At 42.9% G+C, this 9,354-nt stretch overlaps 1 long non-coding RNA gene across 1 annotated transcript; it reads right to left on the bottom strand.

The window, feature by feature from the left end:
* Nucleotides 1-849: 849 nt before the first annotated feature.
* Nucleotides 850-5,822, bottom strand: LOC139791807 (uncharacterized). Its single transcript, XR_011724026.1, has 2 exons — nucleotides 5,707-5,822; nucleotides 850-1,159 (listed from the first exon to the last, which is right to left on the bottom strand). It is a non-coding gene; the product is annotated as an uncharacterized lncRNA (long non-coding RNA).
* Between the last annotated feature and the right edge of the window lie 3,532 nt (nucleotides 5,823-9,354).

Below are 9,354 nucleotides of genomic sequence, written 5' to 3'. Positions count from 1 at the left end.
TTGACATCTTGAATGTGCATATGGAATGGGAAACCCAGCTGTTCTCAGGTCAGCTCTGCACATCCATTAACCCAAGAAAAGAAGAGCTGTATCTTTGTCAGGCCCAAAGACAGATCTTTAAAAATATGACCAGTGAACCCCAAATTCACCTTTCAGGTGTGTGGCTGCTCTTGAGAAAGCCAAAGACTTCTAATGAGCTTTTGTTCTAAATTTCTTTAGTATCCAAATTTCTTTAGTATCCAATCAAGTGTTTCTAGACCTGAACCAATGTCTAATGAAATCAATATCTTCAATGGACACTGAGTCCTTTTGTGTCTGACTAACATACAGTGAAATGTCTGAATTTGTCTTATTCTCTTTCCTTATTCTACCCTTCTGCTCAGCATCTCCTATATCCTAAAATCTCTTGATTTTCCTTCATCTATTAATTTGCATTTTCCACACAAGTGTTAACATTTACATTCCAGATATTCAGTAGCTGAAAAATGAATGTGAACAAGCAAACAAATAAATTTCACAGAAACTGCAAGCGGTCGATAACATGTCCAAGCCTGGTTATTTTTAAATTAATTTTCATAGGATCTCAAAATAATTATGCCACTTCTCATAACTGAAAAAATGCAAGGGAATATTGACATTTGACAAATATTAAAACCGTATTATTTTTCCCACATATATAAACCTAAATAGTTCTCTTAATGTATGATAAATTCTTAAAGACCCAAAATTACAATACACTAAAAGCTCATGAATGTCAAGGATTTCTAATTAAATCTTTAACTGAAAGCCTATCCCATGTGTTAGCACTATTATTTTATAGATAAAAGTAATCAGCTGGACTACAATACCTTTTCTATCTTTTGCAGCTGAAACATTGCTCCCGTTTCAGCAGTTTGTTAGAAACCAAGTCAGATTTGGGCTGAAAGGACTGGCACTGGGAGGCTGTGCTGGAGAAGAGAGAGAGCTTTCTGACAGTATGTTGGGGACAGAAGGAATGTACACAACCTGCAGCTTCAGAAGATGATGGAGGAAACTATATTTCTTCAGGGAAGACCCTTCTCAGTGAGTCCCCCTCCTTCTCTGCACACACTCATAAGGGACCAAATAGTCTTGCAGCACATCCACTGATATTCTGGTTCCTTCAGCTGAGGGGAGGGGCCTGAAAGAAGGAAAAGAAATAGGAAAGATATTTTTGATCCAACCATCCATTACCCAGTAATATAAATTAATTAGGGTTATTCACTCTCTGAGTCCAGTACAGTGTCTTCTACTTCTGCTTTTCTGTGTTCTTTGTGACACATTTTTCTATGCCCCATGCACCTTCTTATTCACTGAAGAATCATTATTTTATTCCCAAAACTTTAATAAGAACACTATCTGTATTGATTCCCTCATGAGGCTTGTCATCAGTTCCTGTAGTTTAGAACATGAACTAATGGTGTCTTCTTATTTATAAGATATTGCACAGAACTTCAAGTCAGGCTGATCATCCTCTTCTGTTGTTATCCTCACCAATTTAATAAAAAATGCTTTCTGCCTTTAAAAACAATGTAAATGAAATCTTGCCCATTTTCTTGTCACTTCTTATCATAATTCAAATGATGATATGTTTTCTAATCTAACAGGCACTGCCAAACACCTCACAAAGTGTCACTTGCACCATATGAGGATAAACTGCTTGATGAGACATTTATTAAAGACACGAAATAAAGGCAAGAGCTCAGTGAAAAAGGAGCAGCATTTGCCTGTTGTGTTCTTGAGAGAAGTAGGGGCTTCAGTTCTCCACCAGTATAAATGCCCCTGATCCCTACTACCTGAGGATCCATTCTTGAGCTGGAAACTGAAGCCCTTCCCCAGGTGTGAACAAATTTGTTCATCAAGACCCCTCTACAGAGCTGTCAACTGGAATTACCCATGGAAAACATACCTTCATCCCACCAAACTCCTACTGCCTTCTTTCCTTTCCAGACTTAACCCACACAAAAGGTTCCCTCTGCAGGTCAGCTCTTGGTAATTTTTCCTTTCAGGTAAAGTTTGGCAGAGAAATCCTTGTTTTTGCAATATTTTTTCTCTGTTATTTTGCTTTGGTTATTGAAATATATCTGTTACAAACTCTTTCACAGTTTTTTGGGAACCACAGGTTCAAGTCCATCAGCCTTGTATGTGCCACAGAGATTCTTTCTGCTTTCCAGAAAACCCTTTGGCACTTGTGACCCCAAACCTGAAGCAAGCTGAGGCAATTTCCAGGGGTACACACTCCCTCAGACTTTGCAGGCTGTGATACTGATGGTGCCTCCTCTGCATTCTGTGCCTTGCAAAAGAAAAGGCCCCACTGCTCTGCCATGGCTGCCTATTGCTTTCCTAGTTCCCTACACATAAGGCCTCATTTCTTGAACCTCATGCAGTGGATGGGATTGATCTTGCCTCACCTCATCACTGATTTCTGCAGCATTAGTCATCCAGACTTCTTTTATCAATTGGGTAAAACAATCTCTTATAAGGAGAAAGTCATGTTAGCAAAATATGCAATATAAAACCTTTTAAAAAGTCATGTTAGCAAAATATGAAAACCAAAACCTTTTAACTATATAACTATATAAAGTTATATAATTTTGTTACCTGTTGCCATGTGAACATGACATAATGTGATGCCATGGATGGTGAATGTGGAAAATATAAGTAAGATCAGTGGTTACACTGTTCTTCTCACACATGAAGTCCTTTTTGGGGGACTTCAGAGTATTTAACAGAAGCTAACAAATACCTGAAAAGCTGCCTGTGTTCATTTCATTCCTCAGCTTTCATCCTATGTAATTGCTTTTTTTATCTGGGTTTCATGTTCCTCCTGCTCTGCTTTCTTTCAAACCTGTTTTTCAGGTAGCAGCGTTGTTCTTCCTCTCTTTTCCTCCCTTCTTGGCTTCTGTACATTTTGTACATTTCAATTTCCACTCAATCCCCTCCAAGCTATTTCCCATCCCTCAGGCTCTCTCATTATCTTCCCTTCCTCGCACTCTTCCCTGTGCTGTTTTCTCTCTAATACTCACCCCTTTCTCTAGTAGTAGTAGGGTTGGGTTTTTTTCTTTTACCACAACTTTTTCTTCCTCAAATACTTTCCTCCCATCTCGTCCCATTTGCACAGACTGGCATGCCAACATTTTTCACCCCAGACCCATGCCCTTTGTACCACACACCCTAGCATAGGCAGAGAGCATGGAGAATGACAGAGAGATGTTGTGTTGGCAGATGAGGATGTTGAGGACCTCAGAAGACAGACAGGGAGAGAAGCAGGAAGGAAATCCCTTTACCAAGCAGGAATTCCCTTCACAAAACTGCAGCCACACTGCACCCCACTGCACCCCACTCTAGTCATTCTGAACTCCTCAGCCTGCTTTTCTCCATTGGATTTCACTCACAGAACCATAGAACGGTTTGGGTTGGAAGTGACCTTAAAAATTATCTAGTTCCAGCACCCCTGCCATGGGTAGGAACACCTCCTACCAGATCAGGTTGCTCCAAGCCCCATCCAAGCTGGCCTTGAACACTGCCAGGGAAGGGACATCCACAGCTTCCCTGGGCAACCTGTGCCAGTGTCTCATCACCCTCACAGGAAAGAATTTCTTCCTATTGCCTAATCCAAATCTACCCTCTTCCAGCTTAAAACCATTACCCCTCATAATAAGCCTCCCACCATCTTTCCTGCAGGCCCCTTTCATGTACTGGAAGGACTCTCTATGAGGTCTCCTCAGAGCCTTCTCCAGGCTGAACAACCCCAGCTCTCTCAGCCTGTCTACACAGGAGAGGTGCTCCAGCCCTTTGATTATCCTCATGGCCCTCCTCTGGACTCACTCCTACAGCTCCATGTCCCTCCTGTGTTGAGGGCTCCAGAACGGGACACAGTACTCCAGGTGGGGTCTCACAAGAGGAGAGGAGAGGAGAGGAGAGGAGAGGAGAGGAGAGGAGAGGAGAGGAGAGGAGAGGAGAGGAGAGGAGAGGAGAGGAGAGGAGAGGAGAGGAGAGGAGAGGAGAGGAGAGGAGAGGAGAGGAGAGGAGAGGAGAGGAGAGGAGAGGAGAGGAGATAGGGGGAGAGGGGGACAGAGGGGGACAGAGGGGGACAGAGGGGGAGAATCACCTTCCTGACCTGCTGGCTACAGGCTCACATTGCTGTCTCATTTTGAGCTTCTCATTGACCAACACCACCTGCTTTAGCAGTCCTCTTACTGCCTCCCAGAACAACCTCTCAGGTGAGAAGGAAAACTTAGCAAAATAATGTTTGCCTCTTTTTTTTTCAGTCTTCAGGTCCTATGGTTCTAGTTCCATTGCTGCTCTTGATCGAAGCAGGCAGGGAGATCACTGCCCAGCATTGCTGACAGCCCTTTCACCTCTGACTCACTGTGCTGTAGCTCAGTCAGCTCCTTCTGCATTCAGTCCCAGTGTCCTTGGTCCAGCTTCTCCAGCCACTGCAGAGAGGAACAACCCAGCCTTTTGCAGCACAATCCCTACCCAGCACATCTTCCTCCAAAGGGACTGCACTGGTCAGGGTCTTAGGAAACCAAGACCAGGGCTTTAACAGATGCTCTCAACCTAGAGATCCAGATGCGTCCCCCACAGCTGCAGACAGGTAGGGAGGGAGCTAATGGCAGCCATAGCACCATGATGTTTTCCAGATTCTTGTCTCTGAAGTCTTTCCTAGCAGCAGGCACACTTTCTGTTCCTCTGCTTTCCTCTGTTAATGAGCTTGGCTGATTAGCCCCCTTGCTGCTTCAGTTTCTCCAACTACAGTAACCCAAGCGCTGCCCACACACACTTGCTCAATACCTAAACAATGATTGCCCTTTTCTTTGTCTTGACCTTTCCCTGTCTTCCTTCAGCTGTCTTTTATCAGTAAGGCACAAGAGGATCTGACTGCTTTGATTTCAGAGCATGATAGTTGTTCGTATCCTTCCAATTAATTCACATCCAGAGAACCAACCTGCAGGGTCCTCTCAGCAAACAGCCTAGAAGCCAACAATCCCCAAATCCCCACCTTCAGATAACTTTTAGTGCCGGAAATACACAATGATGGTGCAGAAAACCTTTTAGTATTTTGTGATTTGACCCTCTGGTTAAGCTCGTGTGACCCAGGAATTGAGTTAAAGGCTGTCCAAGGCGTGGGTCTCAACAGATTGCAAACATGCCAGAGCAATTGAAGAGAGTGCACTGGACCTGAGGTAAAATCCTCCCAAACAGCCCAGTCTGAGCAGTGTCACTATGCTTGCTGCTCATGGCAGGCTCGATTTTATTATTTGTGCTTTTTGCAGAGGTGATGAGAGACTTAGTGAAGGCCACAAAAAAGGTCCCTCACATCTTATCATCCTGCCTGACTCATAGCTCAGCATCTCTCTTTGCCCTCAGGCAGTATTCACAGGTCTTAGAAAACAGAAAGAACTTCTTTGAGCTTGTTCTGGGACCCTGATAGGACATAAGTTTCCTTTTCTACCACCATTTCTTTTCTGACTGAATAGCTGTAGTAATATTTTTCCTTGTGCAGATGTTGTCTATTCTTTTGGTTATTTGGCTGTTGTTTCTGTTTGTTTGTCTGTTTGTTAGTTTTGCCAATCTGTTTCTTGTTTGTTTGTTTTAACTTTTGTTAGTTGCCCTTATTCCACATCCTATTTATCCAATATAAACCAGAATATTATGCTGCCTGTTGTTGACTTTGTGACTTACTTAGGAACTAGCATGGTGGTTCTCAGTAGGTCATTGCTGGGAGCAGAAAGTCAGAAAGGTAGAAAGAAGCCCTTTGGCCATAACATTGATGTCTCTGCTGTTTCCACTGTCTTTTCATGCCTGCAAAGCACTGAAGAAAAATTTCTGAGATCATTGTAAGCCCTCATTTTCTAGTACACTGACAGTAAACAAGAGCAATGTGACCAGTTAGAGAAAGGGGAGTTCAGCAGGAGCACTCATTATGAGTCTTACATCTTACAGAACAAGAGGAATTAAACCATCCGTAGAGGCAAGTGGAGAAAAATCAAGAAAGCAACATGATGCAAGCAAAGCCAGAAACTCAGAACTACAAAATGTCTTCCTGAACACAACTGTACTGTAGCTCTAATTTTTCACAGGTCAAAGGTGCAATGAAAGCTTTTTAAAGCAGAAATGTGTGTACCTCCCAAAACCAATAGTGCTATTATACATATTACAAAACACAGGTAGATTTGAAAAGAAAACAGTTTAGACATAAGTCAACTTCTAGCACATTCTCTTTTTTATGGGATTCTTCCTCTCCAGGAACATTTGATTTCTGCTGGCTCTAGTAATTTATGATTTAAAATAATGTCTTGGAAATTGAGCAATATGAGCCAGGCTCACGAAAACCTTAAAAATGTGCTACAGCAAGTTTTGAGCTGTTCCTCAGTATTGACCTGAATGTCCTCAACAAATTATACAAGACTGCATTTGAGGTTGTTATCTGGTATGTCACAGTCATCTAATAAGTCAAACAATTCTTTGGTGCTTGTAGGGACAGATGCGAGATTTATGTGTCATGGGAGACTTTAATAACGCGTAGGATGGGAATTAAAATTTTATAAAGAAGAGATACTGAGATGAGAGACTCAGGACACTGTATGAAGTCATGAATAGGGGCACTTGGCACAGCCAGGATAATACAAAATTATAAATGCATTTATTTAATAGAACTAGATTGCTCTTTGGCATGCAGGGCTGCCTTCTTGCCTCGTGACAAGCAAGCAGAATGGGAATGCAATCTTCCTGGAGAAACTGTGAGACTTTTAATTTGCTGGAATAGTGAGAAGACTGAAGGATGACAATTCAAATTGTACTCGATGTGGCAATTGCAAAGGTTTATTTATTATGTTTAGTCCTGGGTCTGGAGATTGGGTATTGTTGGAAGAGCTGAGGATCCCTCATCGTGTTAATTCAGTCTTTATGCAGGGTGATCTCCCTGAAGTTTGAAAAAGTGCAGCTTTATTTTCAGAACCAACCAAGAACTTGATAAAAGTCATCACACAGGCATCTGTCATAATAGCTTTTCCCATATTCTCCTCATCTGACCTTTGTTACTGTCTGAATCATCCCCTATTGCATCTAAGTGGAACTTCCTTCCTTGTCATTGGGTATTTTTGCATTGCATTAAAAATAATAGCCCCACAAACATATCCTCCAGCTTTATTTGCTCCACTTCACATACCTCACCCTGTCATCATGCTGTTACAATCTCTGCAACTACCATTCTGCCCCTTGTGCTTAGCTATTTGTGTGCTCCATTATTTCATGGCTGGGCTGCCTTTTGTCAGTGGTCTAGTAACGTATTTCTGCAGTCAGTGGGCATTTAATCTCATTTACTGTGATTCTGGGTAATTGCCAATTTTTTTTGAATACCCAATGTGGAAAAATTTGTCTTACAAATAAGAGCATGCATCACCTTACATGTCTGTGTTTATTCCCTTCATCATGTTCCCCTGAGGACATAAGCATAAGTAAGTAAGCATAAGGACATCAGCAGAGGACATATCTCTGTTGAAGTGAGAGCCTTGCCATGGGGTACAGCCTGACCTTCACTTTGATTTTCATTGCTGCAAAATCACCTAACAGCCAAGAATGGCAAAGGTTTGAGTTGCAAAAAGCTGCCTCTTTAATTGAGTGGATGTCATCAGTCCACCAAATGCTCCAGAAGAGCAACAACATGGGCCTAACATTTTGCATTGGCACTAAAATGGTACCTGCAGTGTGAGCTGCCTTTCCAAGGGATGCTCTGGTGCCTCCCTCTCCAGGACAGCAGCTGCCAGAGAAACTTTAAACATGAGAGACTAAACATAGAGAGGTGTGTCAGGTTGAAAAAGTCCTCACCTTCTACAGGCAGCTTCCCCAAGGAAAATGAAGGGGAAGAGGAAGAGCACTGTCTCCCCAAGGGCAGGCCCAGAGAGACAACTCTGTGCCAGGCTGCAGCAAGTGAGGTTGTATCAAAACATTCTGCTGAAAATTACTCCTTAATCATAGAATCATAGAATCATAGAATTGGCTGGGTTGGAAGGGACCTCAGAGATCATCAGGTCCAACCCTTGATCCACTACCCCTGCAGTTACCAGACCATGGCACTGAGTGCCACATCCAGTCTCTTTTTAAATGTCTCCAGGGATGAAGAGTCCACTACCTCCCTGGGCAGCCCATTCCAATGTCTGATCACCCTTTCCGTGAAAAAATTCTTTCTAATATCCAAGCTGAACTTCCCCCAGCACAATTTAAGACCATGCCCTCTTGTCTTACTGAGAGCTGCCTGGGAAAAGAGACCAACCCCCACCTGGCTCCAACCTCCTTTCAGGGAGTTGTAGAGAGCAATGAGGTCTCCCCTGAGCCTCCTCTTCTCCAGGCTGAACAGCCCCAGCTCCCTCAGCCTCTCCTCATAGGATCTGTGTTAGTGGGAGCATGGCCAGGCTCCCACCTGACATCACAGCTGCCAGGCTTGCACTGGATTTATCAGGACTCTGAATGCAAGAGCTGAAGAAGCTTTTAACAGTGGCTCTTTCTGCCTTGCTCAGCTACAGGTAGCACAGCATCTGAGCTTTGCTGGGTGAGACCAAACACTACTGTAAATTGGTGCTCTCTTAATTAACAGAAATGCAAAAGATGCAGCATCTGGAACACATTTGTCCAAGAAAAGAATGCTTCAACACACCTGTTCTTCTCCAAACACTACTTACTACCATCTGCAGGCTTCCTTTGCTATGTGTTAATTCACTAAGTGTTTTGTCCAGACCTGTGGTCATTGAATGAAGTGTTAAAATGCTGTGAAATCCTGAGGGTCACTTCTGCTGAGGCACCATCAGAAAACCCTCTATATTTCCCAACATGCCCTGACAAAGAGAGGTCCCAGGCACAAGAGCCTGCAATTCTAGCTGCCCTTTTTCCTGGGACTGTATTTATACAGCAACTTTCAATCTTGAGAAATATTTTACATATTTTTTTCTACAGCAACACCAAGAAACTTTGCTGTGCTACCAGTGTTCCCAAAAGGTCACTTTTCTTGACCTTTTCAGTAAGGATGAGAAAAGATGAGTGAATTCTTCCACCACCCAGTGTACACATTTATGCTTCCTATATGGGCTCTTGGAGTGGAGATCATCGACAAACAGTAAGAGGTCAGAGAAAGGGGAAAGATACTGAGATAGTCTTCAAAATACTTAGGGAAGTCTGCCAGATATCTAAGTGTTATGAGGCTTGTCTATTTCATTGACCTATTGCACATTATTCAATACTTGCCACCTTTTCCTAAAAAGCCTGGATGCTGTTGAAATCTCTTGCCACATGTATTATGCAGCACAACTCCCTTTGCTACTTTCTCACCAGCACTTT

This window comes from Heliangelus exortis, chromosome 1, assembly GCF_036169615.1.
Source record: "Heliangelus exortis chromosome 1, bHelExo1.hap1, whole genome shotgun sequence".
Classification (NCBI taxonomy): Eukaryota; Metazoa; Chordata; class Aves; order Apodiformes; family Trochilidae; genus Heliangelus; species Heliangelus exortis.
Note: the sequence above shows the minus strand (reverse complement) of the source record. Positions and strands in the feature narration are given on the sequence as shown.